A 14,276-nucleotide genomic window follows, 5' to 3' on the forward strand; every position below is an offset into this window, starting at 1 on the left:
CTGGACCCAGGAAGTGACACTCAAGGCGAAGACTAGGGCTCCCCTGAGAGAACAGCAGCCATCCCCAGTGACAGGGAGGACCCAGGCTCCTCCAACGGTGAGCCGAGTTCACATCAGGAAAACCAGCCGCGGCAAGCTGCTCTGGGAAAATCAACAGCATGCGATCTTCCCGTCCAGGTCTCCTTTTATGCGGCTGGCAACAATCCTCAGGTGGGTCTTCCACGCCCGGACCGCAGCTGTGCACTCCAAGCTGACCAGTAGTTAGTCCACCACAAGTGGCAAATGGCAAGGGATCAGGCAAGCTGCACATGGCCACTGCTCTCCTTCGCGTGTGCTGAGACCCCGCGCCGGCGCCCACAGTTGGCTGTGGCTTCCCCAAGCCTGTGGGAGTGAGCAGAACTATCTGTCTTACCCCTGTGGTCAGCATTTTGGAAGACGCAATTCTATATTTAAAAATCTACAAATGCACACACATGCAACACCAAAATCTCGAGGGAGGTTGAATTTTACACACTTTACCCGCTTCCTCTTCGAGATAAGAAGCCACGGTTCTTAATATGAACTACAGGCCAAGAGTGCAGACCAGTAAGAAGATGAAAAACCTCAGCTCCTTTCAACCAAATGAAATACAGAGCGATTGAAAACCAGAGCTCTACAGCATTCTAACATTTCTTTCTTTGAGGGAAGCACTCTGGACTTGGTTCGGTGCTGTGATACAGCGCTCTCTCCGGGTCCTCTGCAGAGTTCTCCAGGCAAGTGTGGGAGCCAGAGATGGTGAGACACCCAGGACAGCAGCCTCTGACAAGCTGGGTCCCTCGGGATCCCCCGAGGCACCTCCCCATCAGTACTACTCAGGAGCTGTGTTCAGGGGCATCGTGCTGTTGCTTGGGTTGGAAATTCCTTGGTGCCAGAGTGAAGAACTGGCCTGTCCAGCATGTCATTCTGAGTGTGGATGTGCACGATCGCAGAGACCAGACCAGGGCTGGCGCCGAGACTTCCTTCTCCCTGAGACAGCCTCTCCAGGGGGAGCAGCCTGCAGAGAGCGGAGACCCCGCGGTGCTGACGCACCCGAGCCTGAGCCTCCCAGAAAGCTCTCCTCAGTACGGTCCTGCTCCCCTTACGATCACTGCGGCCACCACCTCCGCTCATCAGACACCTGACGCATTCTTAAGCCCCCTGAGCACTGCACAAAGGGAATTCTTGAGTTTCAGTCCTCAGTGTTTCCTAAACACGTGATCTGTTTATAATACAAAAAATCAATGGCTGTCAGCAGTATTTATATATTTTATTAAGGCTCTAAAAGTGCTGATCACCCTAGTGTAGGATAAAGAGAACTAATGTTTAATACATATTTGGAAAATTCAAGCACCAGGGAAAATATCCCCAGTCAGATCACAGGGTTATCCATAGGCCAATGACTTCCCACCATGAAGTGCACTTCTAAGCAATCAGAGAGCAAGAGTAGACTAGCAAATGATACTCTTGTGGAGCATGAACTCACAACTGTTTTCAGAGAAAGTACTTCAGAAGAATTCAGAAGCAATAATCCCTTGAACTCACTATGAGCACCCTATGAGGTCATGGCAGGGGAGAGCAGGAGATCTTAAGACTCCCAGGATGGGGCTGTGCCACGAACCTACAGCTCATGGGGAAAGAAGCCACCCACACACGGGACCAGGGACATCTGGGTCCACACACGAAGCCCCCAGCCCCTGCAACACTCTGTGAGATGCCACTGGAGAAACACTCCCATGGCACCATCGCAGCCGATGGAGCCTCAGAAACAAGGAGCAGAGCCCCAGGACTCAGTGCGACTCGCAGACTTGTGACACAAATGAAAGGACGGAGCAGGTGCAGCAAAGCGATGCCAGGGCTGCTCTTCCTGAGCCAGCGTGTTAGAGGGACCACTCGCTCAACTCTTGAGAGTGACAAAAAAAAATATTTTTAAGAGCATAAGCATTCCCGAGAGGAAATAAAATCTGCAACTCCATCCAAATCCAAGCATTTAAAAAGCCACGAGGTGACAAACACGTGCAGAACTGATGACCTGTACCAGGCATTCCTTGAGCTGTGCTGCCTTCACCCCAAATGTGAGACCATGTTTAACACCCGCTGCCGGGTGGGGGGCTAACACCGAGCGGGGGTGGAGACCAGGAAGGGGTTGGAAGCCCTCAGCTCTGAAGAGCCACATTCCAAGAGTCACCCACCCTGACCTCCACATCCCGCGGCCACAGCCCCTCCTGCCCGTGCCCCTCCCGTCTCAGCATCCCCAGGACCCCGTGCAAGGCCTCCGGCACCAGGCTGCGTGGAAGAAGGCGAAGAAAGCTGGGGTGTGAATGCGGAAACACATGTGCTCAGTCCTGGGGTGCTTAGGGTTTATAGGAGGAGAAAATACAAAGAAAACTCTAGCCCGAGACTCACTTCGCTCTATTTGTGTGCATAAGCACATATTTTTACAATCAAAGAATATAAGAAACCCATATTTTCATTCCATAGGAGGACTTTTAATATATGTATTTCTGACTACAAATATAGGTGTAGTTTGAAAATCTGACAAATAAACTACAAAGAATAAAATATGAACCCCTTATAATTCCATTACCAAGAATGAACAGCTGACAGCTATAGCTGCTCTGCATCTGATCGCTGCGGATGTTTTTGTGTATTTCACCCCATATGCAAGGGGTGATTGAAAGTCATGGTGAAAATTTAAAATTTAAGAAAATAATTACAGTAAAAGACATATGGCCAAGAATAAAGGGAGGTGTTCAAAGTGAGAGGGAGTCTTTTTTTTTTTTTTTTTTTTGGTACCGGGGATCAAACTCAGGACCTTGCACTTTCGAGGCTGGCGGCAGAACCACTGAGTCAAATCCCCGGCCCCTGGGAGGGAGTATTTTGATGGAGATTAATGGCAAGGTATCTTTTACTGAAATAATTTAAAAATTTTAGACGTTCATTACAGTTTTTGGTCACCCCTTATTGATCAGCCATTTGTGGTAATGTCAGTCAAGTAAAAATATCATTGTGCATCCTCATCTACCTTATTCTCTGGATCTGGCACTGCGCAACTTCTAGCTCTTCCCTAAAGTCAGACCGAGCATGGAAAGTCAATGTTTTGAATCCACTCAGGACATCGAGGCAGCTGGGACAGTGCAACTAAAGACACGCAGGAAAGAGGACTCCAGAGCTGCTGCAGAAAGTGGCAAGGACAGTAGGATGAATATAATGGCAACATGTCTTTTAGTATAATGAATTTTTAAAATTTAAACATTCATCTTATATTTCAAACCCACCTCATATAACCAAGCATGTTCAGATACTCAAGATTTTATTGTTAAATAGCTTTACTTCAGTTTCTTCTGCTGAATACCTACTTGGACCTGTGTGCTGAATATTGTATGAGTGTTGTGAAATCACTAGTGGATTCCTGTCTTTAGAGTATTTTAGCACATCATTTTGATACCACAGAATAATCCATGGGGTAGCTATGCAATAATTAACCTGCCTACTCTTAGTTGCTTCTAATATACCGTTGTAATTAAAATAAAACTTTGCACATAATTCTTTGTCCACACTTTAAATTATTTCCTTAGTAGAGCTCCCTAAAGAAGTTTCTGGGGTCAAACCTACATACTGCACTTTTTAAAGAATTACATTAAATTGATGAATTGATGGTAGGGTTAAGGAGTGAATTCTGTAATATGCTGCCAGTGGTCTAATGCAGCGATGACCTGCTCAGGCTCCGAATACAGGACAGAAGTCACACCATCTTCACGCAGAGGTTAATGAACATAAGGCCCAGAGAGGAGCAATGGTCTTTATAGAGTACCATCTTCCAGCAATCTTGCATACCCCAAACTTTTAATTACCCCAACACCCTTGCAAGTGGGATGAGAGGGCTGAGGTTCAACAAGGTCATACCTTGAAGATAAAGGTCACACACACTAGGTTGGCACAGCTCCCACTACATCCACAGTCGAGTGAAGGGATGAAGCATGGGCCAGCAGTACCTATAGGCACTCAATTCCCTATACGGTGGCCCCTTCTGGCCCACAGAGGTCCCAGACCCTCAGTGGATGCCTAAGACCAAGGAGAGTATGGAGCTCCATGTAACAGAGAGTGCTGGGACGGGCTGGGAAGGAAGGGTGAATGGTCCTGGAGGGGAGAGCAGCCCTAGTCCCCACTATTTCCATAGAGGTCCCAAAGGCAAGCTTAAAGAAGGATGTAGAAGCCCATCACTTTGACATGGTTAAACTGGATGGTCAAACAATCCCTATTACTATATGAATCTACTGAGTCCAGTTTTTCAGTAGTGAAAAGACTTGCACAATTTTTATGAAAATTCTAACTCTAAGAAGAAATGATAATATATTATATTTGAATTCTTCCTCTCTTTTGCTGATTGGTTCCAAAAATATTTTGATGATTTGATTTTTAACGAGAAGAGGCTATTCTAGGTCATTCTTCTTCTTCTTCTTTTTTAAAAAACATCAAATTTGTAGAAAAAAATTCTCTCTTCAAAGATCAGGTCTATTTTTACCCTCCTTCCAGATATTTTTTTCTTCTTAATCAAATATTTCAGTCTCTTTGGTACCTAGCTTTAAAACAAAGTAATTTTTATTATGTGGAGATTGTAACATTTTCCTTTATTTTAGGCTAAAAGGTTGAGAGCAATTTGTAAGTTCACTTTTTTTTAGGACCACTGAAATTAGTCACAATTGGGTTCAGAAGATAATTTGGAGATTTTTGGCAGATTCCGCAGTTCCCTCCCAAGGAATTTATTATTGCTTTCTTTATCTTAAGTTCCAACACTATTTAAAAATAGATCAGAAATATCAAGGCCTTTCTCTCACTACACTTGATCTTAGCCAAAAGGCTGAGAAGCGATCAAGGCCTTTCTCTTTGTATTAATGAAAATAAAGAAAGTATGTTTTAAAGTGATCTTGGGAAATGCATACCTTTTATGGACAAAACTCTCTTATGGATCCCTAGTGTTGGTAGTTCATTTTGAATTAATTTATCTTATTTTACTTTTGTCCCAGAACCATATCGGGAAGTACATGGAGTGGGAGGGATGTGTAAGCTTTTCATTGCTGTGACAAAGTACACAATTTACAGGAGGGAAGATTTATTTTGTCTTATGGTTTCAGCTGGTTTAGTCCATGGTCAGCAAGTACCATCGTTATGGGCCTTGGGTATGACTGAGCATCATGGCAAAGAGGGTGTGGAGGAACAAAGCAGCTCATCTGGTGGTGGTCAGGAAACAAGAAAGGATGAGCAAGCCTCAGAGGAAGGGGCTAGGAATGAGATGTACCCATCCACGGCAGATCACCAGTGACCTACTTCATCCAAACACCCGCGCCAAAGCCCACTCAGCTAACTAACTCATCAGTGGATTAATCCACTTGATGAAGTTGGAGCCCTTATGATATGACCAGCCTTGAGGTACTGACTTCCCAAATCAACCAGGCATGTACACTCCTACATTTCAACTTACTGGGGAGTTTTTGTTGAGTTTACTCTTCATTGCTACCACATCTCACCAAAAGATTACTAACTCAAGTTCCAAAGGTGTTTCAAGATATCACTGAAAAAATGAGTGAATATTTAAAATTTTAAAATATATTACAGTAAAAACACATTGCCACAATTCCCCCTCAAAATCCTCCTCCTCACTTTGAACATACTCATCCCGTCATCCTCGCCCCTTCCTGCAGCAGCTCTGCAGTCCTCTCTCCCGAGTGTCTTTAGCTGCACTGTCCTGGCTGCCTCAATGTCCAGAATGGATTCAAAACGTTTCCCTGTCATGGTCATTTTGATTCTGGGGAAGAGCTGGAAGTCACATGGTGCCAGATCCGGTGAATAAGGTGGATGAGGACCCAGAGTCATGGTTTTAGGAGCTGTCTTTCCTTTGGATGGCACTCGGCAGCAGCAGTCACTATACTTTTGATCAGACCTCTTAGTGACTCCCACAGTCATTAAGTCCTGAACAGCTTGAGAAAGTTACAGGAACAATAGGCTAGTGTCTTTGAAGAGAGGCTGCTGAGCTGAGCACCGCCTAGGGCCAGTTTCGCTAGGCCCTATTGCTGTTCTTCACAGACTCTCGGCCAGCTCAGCAGCAGTACTTCACACAGACGGCAGAGGAGTGCTGGAGAATAATCGGATGTTCCCTTTCAACCCTCCAGTGTGGCTGACAAGGACCTTTCTGATCTAAATGGTCATGTAAAATCCATTCTTACTAAAACAGGTGTTACTGGATTCCCAAGAAGGAGCTGCAAGTGTTTAGCATTCTCTGATCATTACAAAATGTATCTGCTTAGGGAAAAGGAAATTTGTGGAGTGCTTGAATATGAAATAATTTCTAAATGGATAAAGAGAATATTTTGCCAGAGAGTTAAATGTCTGTGGATTTCCAGGTGATATTCTTTTGTTTTACTTCAGTTTAGGTTAACTATGGCTTCCTGTAGGTAAACAGGATAAAAAAAGTGACCCTACCTCAAAATTGACAACCTTTGCTTCTTTGATTTTAATAACTATTTTTTGAGAGAGTTCTATTGACTCTACTACACATTTCAATTGTAACTTTAGAAAGACATGTCCTTATAAACTCTTTTTATGGATTTTTCAAAAGACAAAGTTTTAAGCCTTAATTTTAACAAAATACGAAAACTCAGTAATGTTAGCAACTAACAATAAATAAATAAAAGAGAGACAAGCAGAGATAAAAAGCATTAAGAAAGTGAGAAAATTGGAAGAGAGATGATGCCTTTCTTCCTTTCCATCAACCACCATACTTCCCCATCTCGGCCACCGTCCATTTCTGGCAGCATCCTGGACTCTACATCCATCTCCGTCCACTGTGTATGCGGCAGGGCCACAGGAGCCTCTGGCGTCCTTCCCCCAAGTCCACACCTGACATGGGCTGCCCTCAACTGAGAGCTGCTCTGCGATGCAGAACTGTCAGACTGGGCTTAGCCATACAAGTTATCAGTGTATATTTCCAATGCTCCTTTAAAATGCCAAAAAGGCAATACAAATAAATTTGTGTGTTTAAATAGAGCCGGTACATTCACACATTTGAAAAACAACATTTTTGGAGATACAAGCAGTTAGTAAATATATTTTCCTAGTGATAAAAGACAATGCTCACTGGAATTTTCATTGAAATTGGGTACCTAAAAACCAGATGTGCAGTTTCACCAGCTGTGCTCTGTGTGATGCTGTTCCGCATGGGAAGTGGGCAGACACACAACTGCATGTGCACATTCGCACACACATTTCTATTCTCACCAGAGCCCCAGATTCCGGCATGAGGATGTCAGTGATGAAATCAGGACCGAAATCATTTGAACTGAGTGTCCTCCAAGGCCTTAGACCTGAACAGTAAATAAGGCTATCAGGCTCTTTAATGAAGCTCAAGTACTAGGTGTTCTCTTGCACATTTTTCAAGTACACAGCAATTAAGTTTTTAGTGTTCAGAAAATTTAACTAGCAGATGTTTTTCGGAACCGTATGAAATTCAGGCACCCCTGTTGTCACAGCACTAATGGCCCCCAGCACTGTCACAGTTATCACCACTGTTCATCAAGCCCCGTGACGCGCGTGATGTCAGATCACTTAGAGAGGGTCTCCACTTTAATTTCCTTGGCAATATAAGTAAAAAGGCTAAGCTGATTCCAGTTTCTTATGCTGCCTCTCCCCGATGTCAGACCTACATTTTACCTGTTTCTCATTACCTGGGAATGCACGGTTCATAACTGTCTCATTCAGGGTTGATTTCAAAGGGCTTTGCCTGGGTGTAAGCAAAATGCTGCCTCTTGATTTAGATCTGCAGAAAGTTCTGCAAAGGCACAGGGAAAACCACCGTGAAAGGACTGAAGATGCCACCTTTCTCATCATCATTCAGGCTCTGGGAAGAATGGTGGGTAAGCAATCTGCTGGAGCACAGACTCTAGAGGACACTGGTGTTGGGAGAGTGAAACTGTGCACGTGAGGTCCTGAGACTCCGTCTCCCGACGAGTCGGAACAGCCATGTGCTCAGGCTGCCTCTGGAGACCAAGGACTGAAGGTGAAGCACAGGCCTACGAGGGTTTCCTTGGAAACACACTGTTTCGTTAACACAACACAGACACACTTGGATGTCACATATTTTCCGGGCATCTGCTGTGTGTCTCCAAAAATCTGTTCTATGAATTGCACCCAGTTTAAACAAATAAACACAGAGAGTAATGCAGCTTTTAGATACCCTCTTGAGAAAGTTCCACCATTGCTTAAATGTTGCTCAGAAATAGGATCCCTCCTATGCCAGCCTCTCGGCCAGGGTTTTAGAAACACATGATGAAGGAGGAAGGTGCGGTCGCTTCTTCACTGGAGGCCTCCTTGCCCCAGGGTCTGAGAAAGTCTCTTCCGTCCACGTGCCTAGAATTGGAAGCTCTGTATCCATTCCCATTTTGATTCAGTGAATGGATTCTTTCGCAGACTGACTGATATCTGGTCTGCAGGCTTCCTCCATACATCCTATCACACCTATTAAGTGACAGAATGAAATCATGGAAAGGAATGCTATCTCAGCCTTTCCTACATCCACCTCAGGAGATAGTCTTGCCTCTTAGTGAAACTTCTGAGTCACAGGAAGAAATGAGCGACATTTCTCCCACACGGATGGAGATACGTGATATGGGGGAAACAAAATTTTAGCTGCGTCAGAAAAAATACTTTTTCAGTCATATCCACTAGCGTAATAGATCCAGAAGATCTAGCAGAGGAGATATACCAGAGAAGATCTAGCATGTAGGCAGTATGAAAAATTATCTAGTGTGGTTGTTGCAAGGCTTTTCATTGGTTTCCATACACATGGATATTGCTGGAGCTGAGCAGCTGGGTTTCCTTCAGTGACCTGCTAGCTCCTGTGCAGCAAGAGCCATGCACACATGGGGACACAGAAGGTGAACAGATGAGCAGCCATGGCTCTCTGGAGGAGAGCCTGAGAGGAGGCAGGAGTCAAGTGAAGGACAACTTCCATACCAAGTGACACTGATGCCCCTGAGTGCTAAGCACAGGTTGACTCTGGGCAAACCTAAGAAGGTCACTTTCCTCACTTTTTTTTTTTTTTTGGTACCGGGATTGAATTCAAGACCTTGTGATTGTGAGGCAGGCGGAGGAAACACTGAGCTAAATTCCCGACCCGCTTCCCTCACTTTTATGGGATGAGATCAGCTTGTCACCTTACTGTCTGAGGCCCTGCGTGTATGAATTTTGTGCTTAGATTCAGAAGCTGGAGTATATATCAAGACCTAGAATTATGAGTGCAGATTTGGGATATATTAAAAAGAAGCCCCAAAGAAGAGCTCCTTGACATTGGTCTGGCAAAAATTTTTTGGATATGGCTACAAAAACAGAGACAACAGAAGCAAAGATAGACAAATGGGATAACATCAAAGATGAAAAATATGTTGATGAGGATGTAGAAAAGAGGAAATGCTTGCACAGTGTTGTTGAGAATACAAACAGCCACTACTGAATGGAAGGTCCTCCATCCAAAGGTGATGGAATCACTACACTAAAGAGATATCTGCAGCTGCCTTTGCTGCATTGTTTATAATAGGCAAGATAAGGAAGAAACTGTGTCCACTGACAGATGAATGGATAAAGAAAGTGTAAATACTTACCTACACATGATGGAATACTACTCGGCCTTTAAAAAGGAGGAAATCCTTGGGCCAGAGATTTAGCTCAGTGGTTCTGGCACCTGCTGCACAAGCACAAGGTCCTGAGTTCGATCCCCGGTACCAAAAAAAAGAGAAGGAAATCCTGACATTTGTGAAAACACGGAAGAAATTGGAAAACACTGTGCCAAGTGAAATTAGGCAGCACAGAAAGACAAATATTGCATAACCTCATATACATCTGGAATCTAAAAAGGTGAAATCATAGAAAGGCAGACTAGCATGATGGTTATGGGGGGAGGGGAGGCATTAGATGACTGGAGAGAAGTTGGTCAAAGGATACAAACTTTGAATTACATAAGAGAGGAAGTTGGTCAAAGGACACAAACTTTGAATTACATAAGAGAGGAAGTTGGTCAAAGGATACAAACTTTCAATTACATGAGAGAGGAATAATCTCAAGAGATCTACCATTGTACAATACAGTGACTGTCATTAATAAGAATGTATAATGTACTTGAAAATCTCTAAGCCAGTAGATTTGAAGTGCTCTTACCACAAAAGATAAGTGTCTGAGATAGCATATATTTTAATTAGTTCAGTGTAGCCATTCCCCAATCAATGTATGCATATTTGAAAGTATCAAGTTGTGTGATATAAATATAGACAGTTTTAATTGGTTAACTATAAAAAATTAAGAATTACAAAGTAAGTTTCTAAGTAGATCAGGCCTGTCTATGTCAGCACTCCCTCGGTGACAAGACTTCACCTTGAATCACCAAGTCCCAAGGCAGAGCCTCCTTCCTGACTCCTAGTTCCAGGGTGGTTTTGTGAATTATTCTGCCCAACAGGTACCAGGCAGGTGATGCCTGTATGCTCCAGGCCACTCTGTGGTCTCACAGTTTCCACTGCTGCTCTGGTGGAACTTGGCATTCAGAAGGGGTCCATGCTCTCCCTGTGGAAAGGTTGGCCACATGGAGGGGAGATAAGAGGACAAGACATCCTGTAAAGAGAAAGCTTCTGGGAAGGCAATCTCGCTCTCTCTACTGAAGTTCCACATGGGTGGGGAGGCCACCTCTGATACGTCAGACACCCCATTGATGTCACAGGAAGCACAGAGGAGCCTCCCGGCAGAGCCCTTCCCAGTTCCCCACCCAAGGAAACATAAGCTCTAAAATGATGCATATTTCAGGTACAACATTCACAGTGATTTTTTTTTCACTTTATTAAATTCTTTCATTGGTACATTGTAGGTATATAACACAATTACATTTCTCATTGGGAATTGTACCTTTACATAATGCATCTTGGTTCTTATTTGTTCCCATTCCTAGCCCTCCCTTCACCCCCTCCACACTTCCCTATTTACCAAGACTTTATTTCCATTTTTTCCATTTCTCATCATTTTTCCTTTCCCTTCTTTCCTTTCCCCTGCCCCTCCCACTATCCCTACCCCTTTGGACCTTTTCTTCCTATTTTGCACTATTGATTATTCATTCTAATCATTGGTACATTTTAGGTATACAATATAATGACATTCATCATTGGAAATTTGCACCCTTACATAGTCTCTCTTGGTTCTTATTTTTCACCCTTGCCCAGCCCTCCCTTCAACCCCTCCATTCCTCCCTATTTACAAAGATTTTGTTCCTGTTTTTCCATTTTCTCATATTAATCCCATTCCCTTCTATCCCTTCCCCTAGCCTTCCCACTTCCTTCCCCTTTGCCCCTTTTCTTTCTATTTCACATTACCTATTATACATTTTAGTCCTTATTTGCACTTTCAGTTTTGCACACCAGAGAAACTATTCGGTATTTATACATGTGTGTCCTATTTATTTCACTTAAGAGTATTGCCTCAATGTGCATCCACTTAGCTATAAATGTCTCTAATTTCTCATTTTTTATGGCTGAGTAGTACTCCATTTTATTAAAAAAATTTTCTTTATCTAGTCTCCAGTTGATGGGCATTTGGGCTGTTTCCAAGTTTTAGCTATCACAAACTGTGCTGCTATGAACATGGGCGCACATATATCACTGTGGTATGATTCTTTTAATTCTTTGGGGAAGATCCCCAGCAGTGGAATAGCGGGGTCAAATGGGACTTCTAGTCCTAGTTCTTTGAGGTATCTCCATACTGATTTCCACAGTGCTTGCACCAGTCTACACTCCCACCAGCAGTGGACCAGGGTTCCTCTTTCCCCACAGCCCCGCCAGCATTTGTTATTGGTTGATTTCATGATAGCAGCCATTCTTTCTGGAGTGAAGTGGAATCTCAGAGTTGTTTTCATTTGCATCTCTTGAATGACCAGTGATGTTGAACATTTTTTCATGTATTTATTTGCTATTTCTACTTCTTTGTCTGAGAAATGTCTGTTCATTTCAGAAACAGACCTGAGGACCAGTGGAACAGATTAGAAGATGCAGAAACAACACCAGACACACTCAGCTATCTCATCTTCGATAAAGGAGCCAAACACCCTCACTGGAGGAAAGATAGCCTCTTTAATAAATGGTGCTGGAAAAACTGGGCTTCAACTTGCCAAAGATTAAAACTAGACCTATATCTCTCACCATGCACTAAACTAAAATCAAAATGGATTAAAGATCTAAATATTAAAATAGAAACTCTGAACCAGTTGGAACAGAGGTTAGGTAGAACCCTTGAAGACATCGGCGTAGGAAAAGATTTTATGAACAAAACCTCAGTTGCCCATGGACTAGCACAAACAATCAACGAGTGGGATCTCTTCTTATTAAAAGGCTTCTGCACAGCAAAAGAAACCATCAGCAGTGTGAAGAGACAACCCACAATGTGGGAAAAAATCTTCACCTGCTCTTCCTCAGACAAAGGTCTACTATCTCGAATTTATAAAGAACTTAAAAAGATCAGACCTCCCAAATTTAAAGACCCAATCTGAAAATGGGCATCAGAGTGATTTTTATGCATCTATTAATAACCAGTTGTAACCTTACTGGGTACCAACCACATCTTAAAAAGTCACTCAATGGCATAGTGCTCTCATTTGAGAAGACCATATAGCAACCCCGGTCTTTATAAGGCTCTCTGGCTGCCTGAAGGGAAGGGGTTCCAGGGCACCAAAAGGCTGGGCCCACTGAGTTTCCACAGCAACATGAGATGTTGTACATCTCTGCCTGAAAACGACCTTGTATTGTTAGAAAGGGACACAGAAAAATGTAATCCTGGGCCACATGAGTGTCCAACATAGCAATAAATAATGATAAAAAATAAATTTTAATAAAGAAAATATGAACTAAAAGAGGACACAGGAAACTAAGCCCAGACTCGGGGCCAACATTGACAGTTTCGTGTGTGGTATGGGTGAGGAGGCAGAGAGAATGGTGGTGGAGTTTGAAGGTGTGAGCTACGCCGGGTGGACAGCCCACATTACGACCAGCTGGACCTGTCGTCAACAGCGTGAAAAGATGCACCATGGCCAGGAATCAGATTGATGAGTACAGTGGAAACACCGAATTTTCAGGATTGAAAAATTTACTTTCAAATAATATGAAAGAAAACTCTGATTATGCGATACTCAGTGACAAAAGTTCTGGGGCTCAGGGAGTGATAATAAGTAACAGCTGGGCATCCTGTTCAGCCATAAGGCCACAGGTGAGGAAGGACATCAGTGGCCTGGAGACTGAGCACGCAGACATAACAACAGGCACCATCCAGCATAAACTGTTAGTTCTTCTAGGAGTTGCCCTCGGTCCTGAGCTTCCCGTGAACAGTGTGTGTCAGCTGGCTCTGTATTTCCTTCCCAAGCCTCTTTATTCCTATGGGTGGGGGAACAGGAGCCCCTTCTGCGACACAAGCCAAGAGAAGCCTGTGGAGGTGGACGCCCATGAGCGTGGCAGGTCCGAGTGCTCTGTGAGGTGCATTGCAATCACAGGTGACATAACTCGTGTGCTCGGGCTGGGGCTGTTTTGGTCAATGAGGCATTTGTTCTCTATCAGGTTACAGTTTCAAAATAGATCATTTTCACTGAGCTATGAATGGGATTTGAAAATCACCATCTAGCCTTCTAGGGGCACAGAAAATCATTAAACATTTCTTTGGATAACAGTGTTATGGTCCAATGGTGTGTGTGTGTGGTTCTGGACACTGAACCCAAAGCCTTGCACACAAGTATCCCGCCACTCAGTTACACTACTGGCCCTGTGTCCCAGTATTGATTTTTATGGGAAAAACAAAACATGGGAAGCCTAAAGAGTAATTTAAATGCTTTCGTGTAGACTTTAAAAACTGCTTCCAAATGCCCATGTATATAAAAAGCTCATAGGAAATATGTGCAACACTGGTAATGTTTGTACTTCTTCTAGTTCCTGGGTCTCGAGAGTTTGTTAGCATTAACTTGTTCCCCACTGGCTGGAACCACCGGTATGTGCATGACTCCCATCGGGTGACGTGGGACAGTCCCCTCAGGTGGTACAAGCTGCCTAATGGGACCGTCATACATGTCTGGCCTTGTCACAAACAGCTAAAAAGTTTCATCAGAATGCTATTTGGATTTTTAAAAATACTAAGTTACACAGTACACGTCTATATCCAATCCTGCTCAGTTAAAAAGTCCATCTTTATTCTCTGAT

The 14,276-nt window shown here is 43.6% G+C and overlaps 1 protein-coding gene and 1 pseudogene across 4 annotated transcripts in view; both read right to left on the bottom strand.

Annotated features, from left to right (window-relative positions):
- Nucleotides 1–14,276, bottom strand: part of Dscam (DS cell adhesion molecule) — a 589,901-nt gene that overhangs the window by 273,652 nt on the left and 301,973 nt on the right. The gene's annotated exons all lie outside the window — the stretch shown is intronic.
- Nucleotides 4,799–4,888, bottom strand: LOC147830308 (U2 spliceosomal RNA; annotated as a pseudogene).

The sequence above is a fragment of the Heterocephalus glaber genome, unplaced genomic scaffold, assembly GCF_053883595.1.
Source record: "Heterocephalus glaber isolate CG9 unplaced genomic scaffold, H.glaber_assembly_v1.0 deba00000122, whole genome shotgun sequence".
In the NCBI taxonomy this organism is placed as follows: Eukaryota; Metazoa; Chordata; class Mammalia; order Rodentia; family Bathyergidae; genus Heterocephalus; species Heterocephalus glaber.